The following is a 6,699-nucleotide window of genomic DNA, read 5'->3' as shown; positions in this document are numbered from 1 at the left end:
TACATCTCTATAGAAAGCTTTCTAGTAAGTCTTAAGGCCAGGTAGTGTCAGTGCTCTGACTTTGCTTTTCTCCTTCAATATCGTGTTGGCTATAATAAGCCTTTTGCCTCTCCATATGAACTTTGGAATCAGTTTGCTGACATCCACAAAATAACTTGCTGGGATTCGGATTGGGATTGCATTGAATCTATAGATCAAATTGGGAGGAACTGACATCTTGACAATATTGAGTCTTCCTATGTATGTACATGGAATATCTCTCCATTTATTTAGATCTTTTTTCTTTCATCAAAGTTTTGTGTTTTTCCTCTTATATAACTTATACATATTTTCTTGGTTTTCTACCTAAAGTATTTTTTTCTTTCTTTTTTGGTGCTAGTGCAAACAGTCTCATGTTTTTAATTCTAAATTCCAATTGTTCATTGCTGATATGGAAGAAAGCAATTGATTTTCTTATATTAACTTTGTATCCCACAACCTTGCTGTAATTACTCATTAGTTCCAGGAGTCTTTTTTGTTAATTTAGGGGATTTTCTACATGGACCATCATGTCATTGGTAAACAAAGACAGTTTTATTTATGTCTTCTTTTCCAATCTTTTATTTTCATTTTATTTCTTTTCTTGTCTTATTTGGTTAGTTAGCACTTGCAGTATGATACTGAAAAGCAGTTGTGAAAGCTGACATTATTACCTTATTCCTGGTCTTAGTGAGAAAGCATCTAGTTTCTCACAATTAAGTATGATGTTAGCTGTAGGGTTTTTGCAAATGTTCCTTAGCAAGTTGAGGAAGGTTGTGTCCCCTTTTAGTTATAATTTTAATTCTGATATTGATAACCTTGTGCCAATGTATAATATACTTAAGCTACTATTTCTTGTTTTTGAAAATTTGGGCAATGTCTCTGGCCTGCACACCATACCCAATGAGACGATTAGCAATTCTGCCCGTCTCTCTGCCTCTCACCACCTTCTACTTCTACCTTCTGAGCTGTATCTTTAGTAGCAGGTTTGGTAATATTTAACTTGTAACCACATGTAAGTCACCCATATTTCTTTCTAAAAGCTTAAAATTAATAAACAGGGTATATATTATACAATTATTTTAATAATGCTAACTGCAGAAACAAATCATATAAGATTGCATCTCATTCTCTCTGTGACCAAAGTCATAACCTTCATGACACTCAAGGATCACTTCTAGGTTAAATGGTTTCTGTGTCATTACACACCATCATTGCTGAAAGGCATGCATGACATCTCTTAGTTTCCTTCATATTTGAACCATGACTTTGTTACACAGCCTGTTTGTTCATTTTCTGTTTTTGTTTTCTATTTTTGGTGGGGATCCTAAGTGGAAAGAAGAAATATATATTCTTTCTTGACATACTCATTAATATTATCTAGCTCCTTAGGCTAGATTTTGTTTTGGTTCTTCTGTTCTTCATTTTCCTCAGAGCCCTCTGATTCTATTCCCAGTCTGGAATGATTGTTTCAGAACCTGACAGATAACTGTCACCCGGGGATTGTTTTCCCAAGGCTTCTAGGTGAAATCTATTATTTTTTCCATCAGAAATCTTCTCTCTGAGGCCGGGCACGGTGGCTCATGCCTGTAATCCCAACACTTTGGGAGGCCAAGGTGGGAAGATCACCTGAGGTCAGGAGTTCGAGACCAGCCTGGCCAACATGGTGAAACCCCGTCTCTACTAAAAATACAAAAATTAGCCGGGCTTGGTGGTGAGCGCCTGTGAGCCCAGCTACTCAGGAGACTGAGGCAGGAGAATTGCTGGATCCCTGGGGGTGGAGGTTGCTGTGAGCCAAGATTGCACCACTGCACTCCAGCCTGGGTGACTCCTTCTCAAAAATACAAAAGAAAGAAAAGAAAAAAAGAGAAATCTCTCTGGATGTATTAATTTCCTGGGGCTGCTGTAACAAAATACCAATATCTTACAGTTCTGGAAGCTAGAGATTCAAGATCAAGCTGTCCACAGCATGGGGAAGAATTCATTCATGCCTCTTTCCTACTTTCTAATAGCCTCATACACTCCTTATCTCATAGACAGTGTTCTCCCCGGGTCTTCACATCATCTTTCCTCTATGCTGTCTGTCTGTGTGTTCAAATTTTCCCTTTTTATGAAGATACCATCATATTAAACTAGGGCTTACCCGAATGACCTCATTTTAACTTGATAACCCACAAAGACCTTATTTTCAAATAAGGTGACATGCACAGGCACTGGGGGTTAGGACTTCAACATCTTTTGGGAAGACAATTGACCAACATCACTTGATATGTGCATTCATTTTGTTGAGTTATATCTCAAGTAACTTCCTTAAAAAGGGTACAAGAGATATAAATTGTCTGAGCCCTGGTGTGTCCAAAATATAATCATTTTGCCATCATGCTTTGTTGATATTCTGTGTAAGAATGCTAGGTTCAGAATTATTGCCTGTTAGAATTTTGAATTTTGAATGCATTGCTCATTTTTCTACCATTCAGTGTTGGTGATGAGAGTTAATGCTAGCCTGACCTCTATCCTTTGTAGAGGATCTGTTTTATCTATCTGGAAGTGTTCAGGAGTCTTTTCTTTATCTTTCGTGCAAAAAAAAAAATTCAGGACTATGTTTACATGAGTGTTCTTTCAATTATTTAAATCTTTCAAACAGAAAAGTGATCTCTTTTGACCTTTGGGCAAATTTTTGTATTATTTCTTGAAAATTTCTTCCCTTCTGTTATTGTATGTCTAGTTCCCTGAATTCCTATTAGTTGAGTTGCACTTCCTAGAAATATTCTCTGCATCTCTTATCTAACTCAAGCGTTCAACCTTTTTATTTTGTTTTGTTGTTGTCTCTGTTTTCTCCAATCTCTTTTCTGTTTTTTCTCTATGTCTTGAGAGACTTACTTTATATTCAAACTCTTATTTGAAATTTTAATTTGGGATATGATTATATGTATAACAAATGTTCTAATTTGATCCCCAATTGTTTCTTTCTCACAGCACTGCTTTTGTACTTTGGAGACACTACCTTCTTAAATTTTTCTCCAAAATGTCTTTGTTTCTTCTAGAGACAGTTTTGTTTCTTAATCTTATCCTTTCTTTAATGGGTTGAAGGTCTTCAGACATCCATTCTATTTAAGAAAGAGGAATGGAATAATTTCTCTCTGTAGCAGAGATGTTTCCTCTATTGTTTTATGTGGGACTGTTTTCATGCTTAGTCTCTCTCATTGACAGGAAGGCTAAACGGGGACTTTATGTATGTGTCCAGGGCTTGTCTAGATGAAGTGAAGCCTTCAGGAGGAACAGGCAGCAAGCAGATCATTAGCTGTGGAAGTTCCAACTGCCAAAATGGGAGAACTTTACTCTGAGGTATGGCATGAAGTTCTAATGCTGCCTATGTAGATATTCACATTTCAGTAGAGGAGAAGCCTTAGGTATTTTTGGAGATTGATGCTTCGTTCCTATGCTAAAGATCAGAGAACACAGAGAAGAGAAGCAAAGAAATGGACATGTCAGGAAGAGAGCAGTAAGTTGCTCTGCAGATAAGTTTCTCAATTGATCCACCCACCAACACTCCCCGCTGCAGCCCCCTCCTGTCACTCTGTTGTATCACTTCCTTGCTCTCTTTTCTTTGTCAGAAAGGCTCCATTGTCTTTTTATCTTGCAGATATTTATAGACATTTCTTTGCTGCACAAGTTTCTCTTTCTTTCTCTTCATGGCAATGGGTTTTCTCCTTTTATCTATTGGTGGTGGAGGGATGGTTTGAAGAGATTAAGGAAAAACACATAACCTCAGCCAAGTATCTTGAACCATCCTTAACTAGAAATTTCAAATGTCATATAATACAGCTGCCAGTGAAACATATAAATACCAGGATTTATGATTGCCAGAAAACAGGACCAGTCGTTTCTTCATATCTTAATGACAGGTGCACGTACTCTTAAATGCAGGTACACGTGGAGAAACGTGATGGAACAGAACACCAGTTCTGAAGGGAAAGTAATGAAAACTGGAATACACTCTAGACCGGGGTATCCAATCTTTTGGCTTCCCTGGGCCACAATGGCAGAAGAATTGTCTTGGGCCACAAATAAAATAGACTAACACTAATAGCTAATGAACTAAAAAAAATCGCAAACAAATCTCGTAACATTTTAAGAAAGTTTATGAATTTGTGTTGGGTCACATTCAAAGCCATCCTGGGCTGCATGTGGCCCATGGCCATGGGTTTGGACAAGCTTGCTCTAGATGAAGGAATCTACGTGATAATTTTTAAAAGGTAATAGTGGATAATATGTTGTGCAATCTATGTTAATTTCACTGCAGAACTTACCTTGATCAAACATTGTAGATAGCAGGTAATGTCCAGTAATAAATTATGGCACCTTGTGTCCTCACCCCTTTGTAATTTGACAATCCTGCTGTTTCCATTAAGAGACAGGGTCTATTTTTCCATTCTCTTACATCTTAGCTGGCCTTGAGAATTGCCTTTACTAACAGAATATAATAGAAATGATGACATAAAAGTTCCAGAGATTAAACCTTAAAACAAGTTGTAACTTTCACTTTTCCTCTCTAGAAAACCTGAGACCACCATGCTATGCAAAAAGCCTAGTGAAGCCTACTAAAGGATAAGAAGCCACATAGAGGAAGACCAAGATACTCCAACCAGCAGTCACCATCAATTGCCAGACATGGGAATGAGGCCACTGGGACCCTCCAGTTCCAACTGAGCTGTCAGATGACTGCAACTACGTGAATGACCTCAGGCTAGACCAGAAGAACCACTCACATGGCTAACTCAAAAAACTGAGAGAAATAATAAATCATGGATGTTTTAAGACACTAAGTTTTGAGGACTTTGTTCTTGAGCAATGGTTTACTGAAACAACATCTAACAGAAGTTCTGAATTTTTATTTCTATTTAGACAATTTTAATGGTATGTGCTGATCCATTGAGCAATCACTGTGGCTAAATTCCATGCCCTTATTGGCAAAGGCCTGCATTTTTCTGTATCCTTGAACAAATTGTTGTAGCAAAAGATTGCCATGAGGGGCTTAGGTCAAATGGGGTCCAATTCCTAGAGCTGAAAGTGAATTTAATCCCACCCAAAATTAGGAGGGAGTGAAATGGATACTAGAGAGTTACAGGTCGGGGAGGGTAACAACTGACCATGGAAAAGTCCCTTTCCCTGAGCATTATTCATCCCCTGCTTCTACTGAGGCCAACACTGTCACCATGGAAGCAGCTTCTACCTTTGTCTCACCTGCCACCATGAGAATTCCCACCTCTGACTCTGCTATAGTTGTGGCCAATGTTTCAAGCTCCTTGCTGCCACATTACAAAGCTATTCCACATTTGAGTGACCATAACTTTTAACATGAGCTGCAGCTACTGCCAAAGTGCTGGACTGCTTTCAGTCTAAACTGAGCTGGGAACAGTGTGTCAAGAGGGTCTAACCAAAAAATAAATAAATAAATAAAGTTGGAAAGACAGAAGATATGACGCAGAAATAAGGGACAAAATGAGGAAGAGGAAGGAAGTACTCAATCCTAGCTTGGTTGCGAAGGTGGAGGTCTCATGAATGGTCTGGGAAAGGCTACATGTTCCTTCCATTAAAACCAACGGCAGTTTTGGAGGTGGCAAGAACAGCTTTGACTGCAAAATCAGCTATAAATAAGAGAAATGTTGATGCACAGGGGAAGACCCAGGGTTTTGGAAGTTTCCAACTTCCAAAGTTCCAGGACAACCACCACAGCTGCCACACAGAATAATGTGTGGGCTTGTGTTACAGGTCACACATCTGGGTCTCTAAAGAGTGTCTCTTTAGACATAAGGATGTCCTTATCCCCTGGCATTCATGCATACCTTGAGGGAGTGCAGAGAAGGATTGCTCATTTTAACAACTGCTAAGCCCTAAGAGACTCTGTATATTCCAGTTGCTTAGATTTGGCTGCAACAAAAGTACAGCACTGCTCTGTAACTGCAGTCCAGCTCAGGTTAACATGTGGACAGTGAGAAGAGTATCAGGGATGAGGGAAAGGGAGGGCATGCTCTCGGCAGGAAAATGGAAAAATATGCATATCATGGACGGGATTATCTCAGCGCTCACATCCTTTCCTCACACATTTCTATGTGTTCAAGCCATACAATACCAACTTAATGGATTCCACTTGATATTTCGCTTTTTAGGATATTGCATCTATATTCATAAGAGCAGTGGCTAACTAGTTCTCTGGGCTCCCTTTAACAAATTCTGCCTGTGAGGTTAAACTGAATTGTTAACATCAACAAAGAGATGTCTAGAAAAATCTGTGGTCTGGAACAGGTTAAATAACATTGAAATTACCTGTTTTGAAATGCTAGCTGGGAGTCAGTGATTAAGCCATCCCAACCACACAAAGTAGCCTGGCACCTTTAAATAGTAAAGATTTAACATAATTTACAACCCCTTTTGATATTTTCTCCTTTTTCCTGTAAAGATTTTGGTAACTATACTACAAGGCTACAGTAACCAAAACAGCATGGTACTGGTACCAAAACGGAGATATAGACCAATGGAACAGAACAGACCCCTCAGAAATAATGCCACATATCTACAACTATCTGATCTTTGACAAACCTGACAAAAACAAGAAATGGGGAAAGGATTCCCTATTTAATAAATGGTGCTGGGAAAACTGGCTAACCATATGTAGAAAGC

The sequence above is a fragment of the Pan troglodytes genome, chromosome 7 (assembly GCF_028858775.2).
Source record: "Pan troglodytes isolate AG18354 chromosome 7, NHGRI_mPanTro3-v2.0_pri, whole genome shotgun sequence".
NCBI classification, from domain to species: domain Eukaryota; kingdom Metazoa; phylum Chordata; class Mammalia; order Primates; family Hominidae; genus Pan; species Pan troglodytes.
This window is presented reverse-complemented; position numbering follows the sequence as displayed.